Source organism: Hemiscyllium ocellatum, unplaced genomic scaffold (genome assembly GCF_020745735.1).
Source record: "Hemiscyllium ocellatum isolate sHemOce1 unplaced genomic scaffold, sHemOce1.pat.X.cur. scaffold_125_pat_ctg1, whole genome shotgun sequence".
Lineage (NCBI taxonomy): Eukaryota > Metazoa > Chordata > Chondrichthyes > Orectolobiformes > Hemiscylliidae > Hemiscyllium > Hemiscyllium ocellatum.
Window position 1 is genome coordinate 1,551,452 of NW_026867722.1, and position 17,191 is coordinate 1,568,642.

Here is a 17,191-nt window from a genome sequence, read left to right on the forward strand (position 1 = left end):
GAGCATCTCACACTGTGATCTGTCGTTCTCGGATTGTAATGCTACCTCCGCTTTTAGGCTGGAGAACATTCTTTGGGACTCTTATTCTGCAAAACAGACACAGTGACTGAAACTATGCTGCACGGTATGATGTGGAACACGGCCTGCTCAGCTTTGTGCATTTTCCCTGTAGTCCGGTGTGTTTCATGTTCCGTGTAAACGTGAAAGTTGTCCTGTTTCGAGCAATGGGTGAAATCATTTAGCAAAGTAAGAATCGAAATTGCAGTAATGTCAAGCAGTTCATGGTTATTTGACCAAATCATAAGCGAACATGTTTGCTCACGCACTCACAGATACATTTGTAGCTGAAAAGAGTCTGAGAAGATAGCCTCAGCTTACCATTGATTTTTATCCGGATTGATGAGCTATCATTATTTGTTGCGAAATTGATATTGTAGCCGGCACATCCAAGCAGCCGTGCGAGTCGGAGAGGAATCATGGAACCCATTTCACGTGACTTCCATCTGTTGTCATGCAGGAGCTCAATTGGAAATGCAAGAAAATGGGGGTGCAGCGCAGCTGGTAGTGTGGCCGAGCGGTCTAAGGCGCTGGATTAAGGCTCCAGTCTCGACAGGGGCGTGGGTTCGAACCATTTCTCCTGTTCAGTTGCAACGACACAGCTTGTTAAAATGCCGTTTCCATTCCCGCTGTACTTCTGTTCACAAAAAAATTTGATTTGCTTCCCGGGGAATTAAATGTGTAGTGGAAAAGTGCCAAATTGTCTATGCTGTCTTGATCGTGTTCGCCTCCCGCGTGGAAAATTGCAGAACCGCTCTACTGTTGCTTTATGTTCCAAGCATGTTGAGATTTTACTGGAACCGAATGGAGACTGCTATTTCATCGCTGTTGTGAAACAAAGTCCTGCGGTGAGTCGATTCATCGTTACTTGGCTTTCTGGCGAATGGGAAAATCGTTCCGATGAATTTTGATGTCATATGTTATTGAATTTCTCCAATTTCCTTCGTTTCCGTCCCGGAGACACCGGAAGGGAAAGGTAATCTAATCGAGACTGTGATTGGTGAAATTCACTTTTTGTGGCCTATTCTTATTATGTTCTTTCTTTCTCTCTTTTCAGCATTGTCTGTGATATGGTGGTGCACTGAGGCTCAAGTATCATTGAAAGAGTAGTTTGGAATTGCCCTGATGTTAGTTGTGAGATTACTTTATGGCTCATGCCCTCGGAGTGTCTCACATTTAGCATTCATGCTCACTGTATCTGAAAATGCATTTGGTTTGCCAGTTTTGTTTGTGTTGCGTGTCAAATGTTTTCTGTTTTGCGATTCGTTCAATACATTACGAATTAACAGGCTTTCTGAGATAATTTCCAGCTGCAAAAACTCCTCAACTGAGAATCTGGGAAAATTTCACAGAGTATGGTCAGTCGGAGCAAAAGTAAGGAAGTCCTTCGTTTCTGCAGTGTTTCACAATACTACCTTTCCAGTGAGCAGTCGAACAGACTAAAGATTGTGCCACAGACTGCGACGGCCATCTCGGCTAAAAAGCTATCCTTTTAAAGCTGGTGTAAGCAACACAACGTTATTGGGCTACACCGGGTGAAAACAGATACTTCGGTGTATCTCGTCCATGCATACCACACAGCCAAAATTAAACAACTCCCATGAAACAACGAGCATTTGGAAACAGAAAGGTGAAAGGTAGAATGTCTTCAACTTTCAGTGTCGGATACCACTGAGCTGCAGCAGGGGCGGCTGTGGGCTTGTTTCTGTAGCATAGTGATCAGCACGTTCACCTTCCGCAAGATAGGTTCCCGCGGTCGAAACTGTTTTGTTCTTCATCTGCAGCCTTTTACATGGACAAGAACGGAGCTTTCCTGCTTGCTTTCCCATCTGCAAACCTGCCTTCGAATTTGCTTGAACAAATCTGCTCTCGTAGTGAAATGCAATGCATTTCCATTTGATTACTGTGCAGAGCATTGTAAAGATATTCTACAAACTGCTTCTGATCATGTGCCATTCAGTTGGAGAGTGTAGTTACCGATCCTTCCACGAAGAGCAATACTGCATTTGCATTCCTTGCTGAGGCGGCCCGGTTCAAAGACAGGGAAGAAGGTGATGCGCTGGTGTCACAGTGCACCACGGATTCCTGAACTATTCTGTCTGCCAAATGTACCCCAAAGTCGTATCTGAAAGGCCTCATTTGGAAGCTGTCTGTCGTTATTCAAAGTGCGAGAATTGGCACCAGAGGTCCTGAATCATGTTTTGGAGCAGTTCGCACGTTAGCGGCTCATTCAATCAGCAACAGCAATGAAAGAAATTGCACTCTCAGAGGAAGCTCTGGACCTGTGCTTTCAAAGCTAGTATTAAGGTGCGCCCCGAGATCTAAGCCATGTTGGAATTTAAACGGAGGAATCGACAAAGAGGCTGCAGAATAACATCGCATCCTCTTGCTTTTCTTTAAATCACTGATGAGCAGGAAAATGTCAACGGGGAGAGCGACTGGAAAGTGAGGCAGTTGCAGCTCTGGTGAAACTCCTTCTTTTGGAGTCACTCAGCAACAAGAGGCGTGAAGGTGACTCAGGCGTGAGAGCTCTTCACATCGAGAACAAAAAGCAATCAAGTGCAGTTAGCACCTCTCCCGGAGTGGGGGGTGGGGTGAGATAATTAGCTTTTGATTTCAGTTACTATGTTCAAAAACTCCCTTTTACATTGAGGTGAACAGAAACTGCATTTCTAATAAGCACCATGGAATTTAGCAAGATTTATTGAGTCGCTTCTCGTCGATTCCCACGCAGGTTTCCAACTCAGTTGTATCGATGTGGCTCATGTCCAGGTGTGAACATCCCTGCAGCCAATTGCACGGTTTAGGTAAAAGGCAAGGAAAGTGGCATCTCGAACTGGCCCCGAGGTCAGAGCATCCTCACACTGTGATCTGTCGTTCTCGGATTGTAATGCTACCTCCGCTTTAGGCTGGAGAACATTCTTTGGGACTCTTATTCTGCAAAACAGACACAGTGACTGAAACTATGCTGCACGGTATGATGTGGAACACGGCCTGCTCAGCTTTGTGCATTTTCCCTGTAGTCCGGTGTGTTTCATGTTCCGTGTAAACGTGAAAGTTGTCCTGTTTCGAGCAATGGGTGAAATCATTTAGCAAAGTAAGAATCGAAATTGCAGTAATGTCAAGCAGTTCATGGTTATTTGACCAAATCATAAGCGAACATGTTTGCTCACGCACTCACAGATACATTTGTAGCTGAAAAGAGTCTGAGAAGATAGCCTCAGCTTACCATTGATTTTTATCCGGATTGATGAGCTATCATTATTTGTTGCGAAATTGATATTGTAGCCGGCACATCCAAGCAGCCGTGCGAGTCGGAGAGGAATCATGGAACCCATTTCACGTGACTTTCCATCTGTTGTCATGCAGGAGCTCAATTGGAAATGCAAGAAAATGGGGCGGCAGCGCAGCTGGTAGTGTGGCCGAGCGGTCTAAGGCGCTGGATTAAGGCTCCAGTCTCGACAGGGGCGTGGGTTCGAATCCATTTCTCCTGTTCAGTTGCAACGACACAGCTTGTTAAAATGCCGTTTCCATTCCCGCTGTACTTTTGTTCACAAAAAAATTTGATTTGCTTCCCGGGAATTAAATGTGTAGTGGGAAAGTGCCAAATTGTCTATGCTGTCTTGATCGTGTTCGCCTCCCGCGTGGAAAATTGCAGAACCGCTCTACTGTTGCTTTATGTTCCAAGCATGTTGAGATTTTACTGGAACCGAATGGAGACTGCTATTTCATCGCTGTTGTGAAACAAAGTCCTGCGGTGAGTCGATTCATCGTTACTTGGCTTTCTGGCGAATGGGAAAATCGTTCCGATGAATTTTGATGTCATATGTTATTGAATTTCTCCAATTTCCTTCGTTTCCGTCCCGGAGACACCGGAAGGGAAAGGTAATCTAATCGAGACTGTGATTGGTGAAATTCACTTTTGTGGCCTATTCTTATTATGTTCTTTCTTCTCTCTTTTCAGCATTGTCTGTGATATGGTGGTGCACTGAGGCTCAAGTATCATTGAAAGAGTAGTTTGGAATTGCCCTGATGTTAGTTGTGAGATTACTTTATGGCTCATGCCCTCGGAGTGTCTCACATTTAGCATTCATGCTCACTGTATCTGAAAATGCATTTGGTTTGCCAGTTTTGTTTGTGTTGCGTGTCAAATGTTTTCTGTTTTGCGATTCGTTCAATACATTACGAATTAACAGGCTTTCTGAGATAATTTCCAGCTGCAAAAACTCCTCAACTGAGAATCTGGGAAAATTTCACAGAGTATGGTCAGTCGGAGCAAAAGTAAGGAAGTCCTTCGTTTCTGCAGTGTTTCACAATACTACCTTTCCAGTGAGCAGTCGAACAGACTAAAGATTGTGCCACAGACTGCGACGGCCATCTCGGCTAAAAAGCTATCCTTTTAAAGCTGGTGTAAGCAACACAACGTTATTGGGCTACACCGGGTGAAAACAGATACTTCGGTGTATCTCGTCCATGCATACCACACAGCCAAAATTAAACAACTCCCATGAAACAACGAGCATTTGGAAACAGAAAGGTGAAAGGTAGAATGTCTTCAACTTTCAGTGTCGGATACCACTGAGCTGCAGCAGGGGCGGCTGTGGGCTTGTTTCTGTAGCATAGTGATCAGCACGTTCACCTTCCGCAAGATAGGTTCCCGCGGTCGAAACTGTTTTGTTCTTCATCTGCAGCCTTTTACATGGACAAGAACGGAGCTTTCCTGCTTGCTTTCCCATCTGCAAACCTGCCTTCGAATTTGCTTGAACAAATCTGCTCTCGTAGTGAAATGCAATGCATTTCCATTTGATTACTGTGCAGAGCATTGTAAAGATATTCTACAAACTGCTTCTGATCATGTGCCATTCAGTTGGAGAGTGTAGTTACCGATCCTTCCACGAAGAGCAATACTGCATTTGCATTCCTTGCTGATGCGGCCCGGTTCAAAGACAGGGAAGAAGGTGATGCGCTGGTGTCACAGTGCACCACGGATTCCTGAACTATTCTGTCTGCCAAATGTACCCCAAAGTCGTATCTGAAAGGCCTCATTTGGAAGCTGTCTGTCGTTATTCAAAGTGCGAGAATTGGCACCAGAGGTCCTGAATCATGTTTTGGAGCAGTTCGCACGTTAGCGGCTCATTCAATCAGCAACAGCAATGAAAGAAATTGCACTCTCAGAGGAAGCTCTGGACCTGTGCTTTCAAAGCTAGTATTAAGGTGCGCCCCGAGATCTAAGCCATGTTGGAATTTAAACGGAGGAATCGACAAAGAGGCTGCAGAATAACATCGCAGAATAGATTGATGAGCTATCATTATTTGTTGCGAAATTGATATTGTAGCCGGCACATCCAAGCAGCCGTGCGAGTCGGAGAGGAATCATGGAACCCATTTCACGTGACTTTCCATCTGTTGTCATGAAGGAGCTCAATTGGAAATGCAAGAAAATGGGGCTGCAGCGCAGCTGGTAGTGTGGCTGAGCGGTCTAAGGCGCTGGATTAAGCCTCCAGTCTCGACAGGGGCGTGGGTTCGAATCCCACCACTGCCATTTCTACTGTTCAGTTGCAACGACACAGCTTGTTAAAATGCCGTTTCCATTCCCGCTGTACTTCTGTTCACAAAAAAATTTGATTTGCTTCCCGGGAATTAAATGTGTAGTGGGAAAGTGCCAAATTGTCTATGCTGTCTTGATCGTGTTCGCCTCCCGCGTGGAAAATTGCAGAACCGCTCTACTGTTGCTTTATGTTCCAAGCATGTTGAGATTTTACTGGAACCGAATGGAGACTGCTATTTCATCGCTGTTGTGAAACAAAGTCCTGCGGTGAGTCGATTCATCGTTACTTGGCTTTCTGGCGAATGGGAAAATCGTTCCGATGAATTTTGATGTCATATGTTATTGAATTTCTCCAATTTCCTTCGTTTCCGTCCGGAGACACCGGAAGGGAAAGGTAATCTAATCGAGACTGTGATTGGTGAAATTCACTTTTTGTGGCCTATTCTTATTATGTTCTTTCTTTCTCTCTTTTCAGCATTGTCTGTGATATGGTGGTGCACTGAGGCTCAAGTATCATTGAAAGAGTAGTTTGGAATTGCCCTGATGTTAGTTGTGAGATTACTTTATGGCTCATGCCCTCGGAGTGTCTCACATTTAGCATTCATGCTCACTGTATCTGAAAATGCATTTGGTTTGCCAGTTTTGTTTGTGTTGCGTGTCAAATGTTTTCTGTTTTGCGATTCGTTCAATACATTACGAATTAACAGGCTTTCTGAGATAATTTCCAGCTGCAAAAACTCCTCAACTGAGAATCTGGGAAAATTTCACAGAGTATGGTCAGTCGGAGCAAAAGTAAGGAAGTCCTTCGTTTCTGCAGTGTTTCACAATACTACCTTTCCAGTGAGCAGTCGAACAGACTAAAGATTGTGCCACAGACTGCGACGGCCATCTCGGCTAAAAAGCTATCCTTTTAAAGCTGGTGTAAGCAACACAACGTTATTGGGCTACACCGGGTGAAAACAGATACTTCGGTGTATCTCGTCCATGCATACCACACAGCCAAAATTAAACAACTCCCATGAAACAACGAGCATTTGGAAACAGAAAGGTGAAAGGTAGAATGTCTTCAACTTTCAGTGTCGGATACCACTGAGCTGCAGCAGGGGCGGCTGTGGGCTTGTTTCTGTAGCATAGTGATCAGCACGTTCACCTTCCGCAAGATAGGTTCCCGCGGTCGAAACTGTTTTGTTCTTCATCTGCAGCCTTTTACATGGACAAGAACGGAGCTTTCCTGCTTGCTTTCCCATCTGCAAACCTGCCTTCGAATTTGCTTGAACAAATCTGCTCTCGTAGTGAAATGCAATGCATTTCCATTTGATTACTGTGCAGAGCATTGTAAAGATATTCTACAAACTGCTTCTGATCATGTGCCATTCAGTTGGAGAGTGTAGTTACCGATCCTTCCACGAAGAGCAATACTGCATTTGCATTCCTTGCTGAGGCGGCCCGGTTCAAAGACAGGGAAGAAGGTGATGCGCTGGTGTCACAGTGCACCACGGATTCCTGAACTATTCTGTCTGCCAAATGTACCCCAAAGTCGTATCTGAAAGGCCTCATTTGGAAGCTGTCTGTCGTTATTCAAAGTGCGAGAATTGGCACCAGAGGTCCTGAATCATGTTTTGGAGCAGTTCGCACGTTAGCGGCTCATTCAATCAGCAACAGCAATGAAAGAAATTGCACTCTCAGAGGAAGCTCTGGACCTGTGCTTTCAAAGCTAGTATTAAGGTGCGCCCCGAGATCTAAGCCATGTTGGAATTTAAACGGAGGAATCGACAAAGAGGCTGCAGAATAACATCGCATCCTTTTGCTTTTCTTTAAATCACTGATGAGCAGGAAAATGTCAACGGGGAGAGCGACTGGGAAAGTGAGGCAGTTGCAGCTCTGGTGAAACTCCTTCTTTTGGAGTCACTCAGCAACAAGAGGCGTGAAGGTGACTCAGGCGTGAGAGCTCTTCACATCGAGAACAAAAAGCAATCAAGTGCAGTTAGCACCTCTCCCGGAGTGGGGGGTGGGGTGAGATAATTAGCTTTTGATTTCAGTTACTATGTTCAAAAACTGCCTTTTAAATTGAGGTGAACAGAAACTGCATTTCTAATAAGCACCATGGAATTTAGCAAGATTTATTGAGTCGCTTCTCGTCGATTCCCACGCAGGTTTCCAACTCAGTTGTATCGATGTGGCTCATGTCCAGGTGTGAACATCCCTGCAGCCAATTGCACGGTTTAGGTAAAAGGCAAGGAAAGTGGCATCTCGAACTGGCCCCGAGGTCAGAGCATCCTCACACTGTGATCTGTCGTTCTCGGATTGTAATGCTACCTCCGCTTTTAGGCTGGAGAACATTCTTTGGGACTCTTATTCTGCAAAACAGACACAGTGACTGAAACTATGCTGCACGGTATGATGTGGAACACGGCCTGCTCAGCTTTGTGCATTTTCCCTGTAGTCCGGTGTGTTTCATGTTCCGTGTAAACGTGAAAGTTGTCCTGTTTCGAGCAATGGGTGAAATCATTTAGCAAAGTAAGAATCGAAATTGCAGTAATGTCAAGCAGTTCATGGTTATTTGACCAAATCATAAGCGAACATGTTTGCTCACGCACTCACAGATACATTTGTAGCTGAAAAGAGTCTGAGAAGATAGCCTCAGCTTACCATTGATTTTTATCCGGATTGATGAGCTATCATTATTTGTTGCGAAATTGATATTGTAGCCGGCACATCCAAGCAGCCGTGCGAGTCGGAGAGGAATCATGGAACCCATTTCACGTGACTTTCCATCTGTTGTCATGCAGGAGCTCAATTGGAAATGCAAGAAAATGGGGCGGCAGCGCAGCTGGTAGTGTGGCCGAGCGGTCTAAGGCGCTGGATTAAGGCTCCAGTCTCGACAGGGGCGTGGGTTCGAATCCCCCCACTGCCATTTCTACTGTTCAGTTGCAACGACACAGCTTGTTAAAATGCCGTTTCCATTCCCGCTGTACTTCTGTTCACAAAAAATTTGATTTGCTTCCCGGGGAATTAAATGTGTAGTGGGAAAGTGCCAAATTGTCTATGCTGTCTTGATCGTGTTCGCCTCCCGCGTGGAAAATTGCAGAACAGCTCTACTGTTGCTTTATGTTCCAAGCATGTTGAGATTTTACTGGAACCGAATGGAGACTGCTATTTCATCGCTGTTGTGAAACAAAGTCCTGCGGTGAGTCGATTCATCGTTACTTGGCTTTCTGGCGAATGGGAAAATCGTTCCGATGAATTTTGATGTCATATGTTATTGAATTTCTCCAATTTCCTTCGTTTCCGTCCCGGAGACACCGGAAGGGAAAGGTAATCTAATCGAGACTGTGATTGGTGAAATTCACTTTTTGTGGCCTATTCTTATTATGTTCTTTCTTTCTCTCTTTTCAGCATTGTCTGTGATATGGTGGTGCACTGAGGCTCAAGTATCATTGAAAGAGTAGTTTGGAATTGCCCTGATGTTAGTTGTGAGATTACTTTATGGCTCATGCCCTCGGAGTGTCTCACATTTAGCATTCATGCTCACTGTATCTGAAAATGCATTTGGTTTGCCAGTTTTGTTTGTGTTGCGTGTCAAATGTTTTCTGTTTTGCGATTCGTTCAATACATTACGAATTAACAGGCTTTCTGAGATAATTTCCAGCTGCAAAAACTCCTCAACTGAGAATCTGGGAAAATTTCACAGAGTATGGTCAGTCGGAGCAAAAGTAAGGAAGTCCTTCGTTTCTGCAGTGTTTCACAATACTACCTTTCCAGTGAGCAGTCGAACAGACTAAAGATTGTGCCACAGACTGCGACGGCCATCTCGGCTAAAAAGCTATCCTTTTAAAGCTGGTGTAAGCAACACAACGTTATTGGGCTACACCGGGTGAAAACAGATACTTCGGTGTATCTCGTCCATGCATACCACACAGCCAAAATTAAACAACTCCCATGAAACAACGAGCATTTGGAAACAGAAAGGTGAAAGGTAGAATGTCTTCAACTTTCAGTGTCGGATACCACTGAGCTGCAGCGGGGCGGCTGTGGGCTTGTTTCTGTAGCATAGTGATCAGCACGTTCACCTTCCGCAAGATAGGTTCCCGCGGTCGAAACTGTTTTGTTCTTCATCTGCAGCCTTTTACATGGACAAGAACGGAGCTTTCCTGCTTGCTTTCCCATCTGCAAACCTGCCTTCGAATTTGCTTGAACAAATCTGCTCTCGTAGTGAAATGCAATGCATTTCCATTTGATTACTGTGCAGAGCATTGTAAAGATATTCTACAAACTGCTTCTGATCATGTGCCATTCAGTTGGAGAGTGTAGTTACCGATCCTTCCACGAAGAGCAATACTGCATTTGCATTCCTTGCTGAGGCGGCCCGGTTCAAAGACAGGGAAGAAGGTGATGCGCTGGTGTCACAGTGCACCACGGATTCCTGAACTATTCTGTCTGCCAAATGTACCCCAAAGTCGTATCTGAAAGGCCTCATTTGGAAGCTGTCTGTCGTTATTCAAAGTGCGAGAATTGGCACCAGAGGTCCTGAATCATGTTTTGGAGCAGTTCGCACGTTAGCGGCTCATTCAATCAGCAACAGCAATGAAAGAAATTGCACTCTCAGAGGAAGCTCTGGACCTGTGCTTTCAAAGCTAGTATTAAGGTGCGCCCCGAGATCTAAGCCATGTTGGAATTTAAACGGAGGAATCGACAAAGAGGCTGCAGAATAACATCGCATCCTTTTGCTTTTCTTTAAATCACTGATGAGCAGGAAAATGTCAACGGGGAGAGCGACTGGGAAAGTGAGGCAGTTGCAGCTCTGGTGAAACTCCTTCTTTTGGAGTCACTCAGCAACAAGAGGCGTGAAGGTGACTCAGGCGTGAGAGCTCTTCACATCGAGAACAAAAAGCAATCAAGTGCAGTTAGCACCTCTCCCGGAGTGGGGGGTGGGGTGAGATAATTAGCTTTTGATTTCAGTTACTATGTTCAAAAACTGCCTTTTAAATTGAGGTGAACAGAAACTGCATTTCTAATAAGCACCATGGAATTTAGCAAGATTTATTGAGTCGCTTCTCGTCGATTCCCACGCAGGTTTCCAACTCAGTTGTATCGATGTGGCTCATGTCCAGGTGTGAACATCCCTGCAGCCAATTGCACGGTTTAGGTAAAAGGCAAGGAAAGTGGCATCTCGAACTGGCCCCGAGGTCAGAGCATCCTCACACTGTGATCTGTCGTTCTCGGATTGTAATGCTACCTCCGCTTTTAGGCTGGAGAACATTCTTTGGGACTCTTATTCTGCAAAACAGACACAGTGACTGAAACTATGCTGCACGGTATGATGTGGAACACGGCCTGCTCAGCTTTGTGCATTTTCCCTGTAGTCCGGTGTGTTTCATGTTCCGTGTAAACGTGAAAGTTGTCCTGTTTCGAGCAATGGGTGAAATCATTTAGCAAAGTAAGAATCGAAATTGCAGTAATGTCAAGCAGTTCATGGTTATTTGACCAAATCATAAGCGAACATGTTTGCTCACGCACTCACAGATACATTTGTAGCTGAAAAGAGTCTGAGAAGATAGCCTCAGCTTACCATTGATTTTTATCCGGATTGATGAGCTATCATTATTTGTTGCGAAATTGATATTGTAGCCGGCACATCCAAGCAGCCGTGCGAGTCGGAGAGGAATCATGGAACCCATTTCACGTGACTTTCCATCTGTTGTCATGCAGGAGCTCAATTGGAAATGCAAGAAAATGGGGCGGCAGCGCAGCTGGTAGTGTGGCCGAGCGGTCTAAGGCGCTGGATTAAGGCTCCAGTCTCGACAGGGGCGTGGGTTCGAATCCCACCACTGCCATTTCTACTGTTCAGTTGCAACGACACAGCTTGTTAAAATGCCGTTTCCATTCCCGCTGTACTTCTGTTCACAAAAAAATTGATTTGCTTCCCGGGGAATTAAATGTGTAGTGGGAAAGTGCCAAATTGTCTATGCTGTCTTGATCGTGTTCGCCTCCCGCGTGGAAAATTGCAGAACAGCTCTACTGTTGCTTTATGTTCCAAGCATGTTGAGATTTTACTGGAACCGAATGGAGACTGCTATTTCATCGCTGTTGTGAAACAAAGTCCTGCGGTGAGTCGATTCATCGTTACTTGGCTTTCTGGCGAATGGGAAAATCGTTCCGATGAATTTTGATGTCATATGTTATTGAATTTCTCCAATTTCCTTCGTTTCCGTCCCGGAGACACCGGAAGGGAAAGGTAATCTAATCGAGACTGTGATTGGTGAAATTCACTTTTTGTGGCCTATTCTTATTATGTTCTTTCTTTCTCTCTTTTCAGCATTGTCTGTGATATGGTGGTGCACTGAGGCTCAAGTATCATTGAAAGAGTAGTTTGGAATTGCCCTGATGTTAGTTGTGAGATTACTTTATGGCTCATGCCCTCGGAGTGTCTCACATTTAGCATTCATGCTCACTGTATCTGAAAATGCATTTGGTTTGCCAGTTTTGTTTGTGTTGCGTGTCAAATGTTTTCTGTTTTGCGATTCGTTCAATACATTACGAATTAACAGGCTTTCTGAGATAATTTCCAGCTGCAAAAACTCCTCAACTGAGAATCTGGGAAAATTTCACAGAGTATGGTCAGTCGGAGCAAAAGTAAGGAAGTCCTTCGTTTCTGCAGTGTTTCACAATACTACCTTTCCAGTGAGCAGTCGAACAGACTAAAGATTGTGCCACAGACTGCGACGGCCATCTCGGCTAAAAAGCTATCCTTTTAAAGCTGGTGTAAGCAACACAACGTTATTGGGCTACACCGGGTGAAAACAGATACTTCGGTGTATCTCGTCCATGCATACCACACAGCCAAAATTAAACAACTCCCATGAAACAACGAGCATTTGGAAACAGAAAGGTGAAAGGTAGAATGTCTTCAACTTTCAGTGTCGGATACCACTGAGCTGCAGCAGGGGCGGCTGTGGGCTTGTTTCTGTAGCATAGTGATCAGCACGTTCACCTTCCGCAAGATAGGTTCCCGCGGTCGAAACTGTTTTGTTCTTCATCTGCAGCCTTTTACATGGACAAGAACGGAGCTTTCCTGCTTGCTTTCCCATCTGCAAACCTGCCTTCGAATTTGCTTGAACAAATCTGCTCTCGTAGTGAAATGCAATGCATTTCCATTTGATTACTGTGCAGAGCATTGTAAAGATATTCTACAAACTGCTTCTGATCATGTGCCATTCAGTTGGAGAGTGTAGTTACCGATCCTTCCACGAAGAGCAATACTGCATTTGCATTCCTTGCTGAGGCGGCCCGGTTCAAAGACAGGGAAGAAGGTGATGCGCTGGTGTCACAGTGCACCACGGATTCCTGAACTATTCTGTCTGCCAAATGTACCCCAAAGTCGTATCTGAAAGGCCTCATTTGGAAGCTGTCTGTCGTTATTCAAAGTGCGAGAATTGGCACCAGAGGTCCTGAATCATGTTTTGGAGCAGTTCGCACGTTAGCGGCTCATTCAATCAGCAACAGCAATGAAAGAAATTGCACTCTCAGAGGAAGCTCTGGACCTGTGCTTTCAAAGCTAGTATTAAGGTGCGCCCCGAGATCTAAGCCATGTTGGAATTTAAACGGAGGAATCGACAAAGAGGCTGCAGAATAACATCGCATCCTTTTGCTTTTCTTTAAATCACTGATGAGCAGGAAAATGTCAACGGGGAGAGCGACTGGGAAAGTGAGGCAGTTGCAGCTCTGGTGAAACTCCTTCTTTTGGAGTCACTCAGCAACAAGAGGCGTGAAGGTGACTCAGGCGTGAGAGCTCTTCACATCGAGAACAAAAAGCAATCAAGTGCAGTTAGCACCTCTCCCGGAGTGGGGGGTGGGGTGAGATAATTAGCTTTTGATTTCAGTTACTATGTTCAAAAACTGCCTTTTAAATTGAGGTGAACAGAAACTGCATTTCTAATAAGCACCATGGAATTTAGCAAGATTTATTGAGTCGCTTCTCGTCGATTCCCACGCAGGTTTCCAACTCAGTTGTATCGATGTGGCTCATGTCCAGGTGTGAACATCCCTGCAGCCAATTGCACGGTTTAGGTAAAAGGCAAGGAAAGTGGCATCTCGAACTGGCCCCGAGGTCAGAGCATCCTCACACTGTGATCTGTCGTTCTCGGATTGTAATGCTACCTCCGCTTTTAGGCTGGAGAACATTCTTTGGGACTCTTATTCTGCAAAACAGACACAGTGACTGAAACTATGCTGCACGGTATGATGTGGAACACGGCCTGCTCAGCTTTGTGCATTTTCCCTGTAGTCCGGTGTGTTTCATGTTCCGTGTAAACGTGAAAGTTGTCCTGTTTCGAGCAATGGGTGAAATCATTTAGCAAAGTAAGAATCGAAATTGCAGTAATGTCAAGCAGTTCATGGTTATTTGACCAAATCATAAGCGAACATGTTTGCTCACGCACTCACAGATACATTTGTAGCTGAAAAGAGTCTGAGAAGATAGCCTCAGCTTACCATTGATTTTTATCCGGATTGATGAGCTATCATTATTTGTTGCGAAATTGATATTGTAGCCGGCACATCCAAGCAGCCGTGCGAGTCGGAGAGGAATCATGGAACCCATTTCACGTGACTTTCCATCTGTTGTCATGCAGGAGCTCAATTGGAAATGCAAGAAAATGGGGTTGCAGCGCAGCTGGTAGTGTGGCCGAGCGGTCTAAGGCGCTGGATTAAGGCTCCAGTCCCAACAGGGGCGTGGGTTCGAATCCCACCACTGCCATTTCTACTGATCAGCTGCCATGACACAGCTTGTTGCAATGCTGTGTCCATTCCCGCTGTACTTCTGTTCCCAAAAAAATTTGTTTTACTTCCCGGGGAATTAACTGTGGTGTGGAAACATGCTGCGTTTTGCAAAGTTTCTCAGCTGTCATGACGGTGTTCACCTCCCGGGCAGAAGGCCACAAACAGCTCTACTGTTGCTTTATGTCCCAGGCAAGTTGAGTTGTTACTCGACAAGAATGGAGACTGTCATTTCATCGCTGTTGTTAAACAAACTTCTGCGGTGAGTCGATTCATCGTGATTTGGCTTTCTGATGAATTGGAAAATCATTCCAGTGAATATGTTATTGAGTTTCTCCCATTTCCTTCATTTCCGTCCTGGAAACATCGGCGTGTGAAATCATAATTGATCCGTTCCCTGGCTACAGTCTCCGAACACATTCCCATTCTGCTCCCCTAACAACAAACTGTGCATTGTACCCCACTCTTTTCTCACATGAAAGACCTGTAGCCACATCTCGTGACTGTTCTCTGGCCGAGTTCTGTACTCCGAGCAATGACTTGTGACTCAGTCCTCCCTATTTCCCTAGTAACGGCTGAAACCTCACCCCGACTCTGTTCTCCTCCCAACTGCCTGTGACGGCATCCCCGCTGCATATCGATCACAAGAGCCTTCCCCATACTCTACCCCTCGCAACGGCCTGTGAACCCATTCCCATTTTGTTCCTCTCGTAATGGCCAATGTACCCATCCTCATTCTTTTCTCTCAGCAACGGCTTGGAAATCCATTTCAACTCTCTTCTACCACCAACGACGTGTGATCCCATCCGCACTGTGATGTCCATGGTCTGTGTATCCATATGCACGATTGCTCTCAGAGCCACGGTCTGTGAACCCATTCTCATCCTGCTTCCCTATCAATTTTCTGAACCCAATCCCACGTTTTTCTCCCATAAACGACCTGTAATCCCATTCTGACTCTGTTGTCCAGGCATTGGCCTGTGATCCCGTTTCGTGACTGTTTTCGTAGCAATATGATGTGATCCCAGCCCCATTTTGCTTACGTCGCAACAATGTGTAACCCAATCCCCACTCTGCCTCCCCAGGAATTACCTGTGAAACATTCCCCACTCTGTTCTACGACTGATGGCCTGTTAAATCAATCTGTTCCCTACCAAGAGCCTGCAACCCCATTCCCAATCTGTTATCTTGGAAACAATCTGCGAACACATCACTCCATATCTTGCCCTAACAGCAGCTTGTGTCTTCATCCCTGCGGTTTTCCATGAACAATTGCCTGTGATTTCTTCACGACAGAAGCAAAACCAAGCATCAGGTAATTCAGAGACATGGAGATTGGTAGGTAGAGAGAGTGCAAGATGGAGAGTGAGTGAAGGAAAACGGCGGAGGATGTGTAAGACCAGAAGCGAGAGCAAAGACAGCAAAACTCAAACCCAACTCTCAAACCCGGTCCCCTCCACATCCTTGAGAAACAGGACTGGGGTTAAAACTTCGCGAGGAGATTTGTAACTCGGGTGCTCGTTGTTGTGGTTCTGTTGGCCAGGCTGCGAATTTTTGTTGCAGACGTTTCATCCCCTGTCTATGTGACATCCTCAGTGCTTGGGAGCCTCCTGTGAAGCGCTCCTGTGATGTTTCCTCCGGAATTTATAGTGGTTTGTCTCTGCCACTTCCGGTTGTCAGTTCCAGCTGTCCCTTGCAGTGGTCGGTATATTGGATCCAGGTCGATGTGCTTATTGATTGAATCTGTGGATGAGTGCATTGCCTCTAGGAATTCCCTGGCTGATCTCTGTTTGGCTTGTCCTATAATAGTAGTGTTGTCCCAGTCAAACTCATGTTGCTTGTCATCTGCGTGTGTAGCTACTCAGGATAGCTGGTCGTGTCGTTTCGTGGCTAATTGGTTTTCATGGATGCGGATCGTTATTTGTCTTCCTGTTTGTCCTATGTAGTGTTTTGTGCAGTCCTTGCATGGGAGTTTGTACACTGTGTTGGTTTTGCTCATGCTGGGTATCGGGTTCTTCGTTCTGGTGAGTCGTTGTCTGAGAGTGGCTGTGGGTTTGTGTGCTGCTATGAGTCCTCGTGGTCGCAGTAATCTGGTTGTCAGTTTTGAAACACTCTTGATGTATGGTAGTGTGGCTAGTCATTTGCGTTGTGGCATGTCCTCGTTCCGTTGCCTTTCACTTAGGCATCTGTTGATGAAATTGCGGGGTTATCCGTTTTTGGTGAAAACATTGTATCGGTGTTATTCTTCCTGTTTTTGCAGTCCTGGTGTACTGAAGTGTGTTGTTGCCCTTTTGAAGTGTGTTTTGATGCAACTTATTTCGTGTGTGATGGTGTGGTTGCTTTCATAGTTCAGGACTTGGTCTGTGTGAGTGACTTTCCTGTATACCTTTGTGGTGAATTCTCTGTTCGGTGTTCTCTGTACCATCACGTCTAGGAATGGGAGTTGATTGTCCTTTTCTTCTTCTCTAGTGAATCGGATTCCTGTGAGGATGGAGTTGATGATCGGGTGTGTGTTCGCTATTTCTGTGTTTTTAATGATTACAAAGGTGCAATCCACATATCTGACCCAGAGTTGAATTTGCGGTTAGACAGTTTGTTCTAACCTTTGCATTACCGCTTCTGCTATGAGTCCAGAGATGGGTGAACCCATTGGTGTACCGTTCATATATTTGGTTGTTGAATATGAAGCGTGTTGTGAGGCACCGGCCTAGTAGTTTAACTATGCCATCCGTGTTGAAAGATTCAACGCCCTGTTGTCTGTTCTGTATGTCCAGCAGGTTGGCTATTGTTTCTCTGGCTAGGGTTTTGTCG

The 17,191-nt window shown here is 45.3% G+C and overlaps 4 non-coding genes across 4 annotated transcripts; all 4 read left to right on the plus strand.

The window, feature by feature from the left end:
* The first annotated feature begins 5,517 nt into the window (after positions 1-5,517).
* On the plus strand, positions 5,518-5,599 carry trnal-aag (transfer RNA leucine (anticodon AAG)). The gene has a single exon. It is a non-coding gene; the product is annotated as a tRNA-Leu (tRNA).
* Positions 5,600-8,437: 2,838 nt separating this feature from the next.
* On the plus strand, positions 8,438-8,519 carry trnal-aag (transfer RNA leucine (anticodon AAG)). The gene has a single exon. It is a non-coding gene; the product is annotated as a tRNA-Leu (tRNA).
* A 2,838-nt stretch (positions 8,520-11,357) lies between these two features.
* trnal-aag (transfer RNA leucine (anticodon AAG)) lies at positions 11,358-11,439 on the plus strand. Its single transcript has one exon. It is a non-coding gene; the product is annotated as a tRNA-Leu (tRNA).
* Positions 11,440-14,278: 2,839 nt separating this feature from the next.
* trnal-aag (transfer RNA leucine (anticodon AAG)) lies at positions 14,279-14,360 on the plus strand. Its single transcript has one exon. It is a non-coding gene; the product is annotated as a tRNA-Leu (tRNA).
* Positions 14,361-17,191: the final 2,831 nt, after the last annotated feature.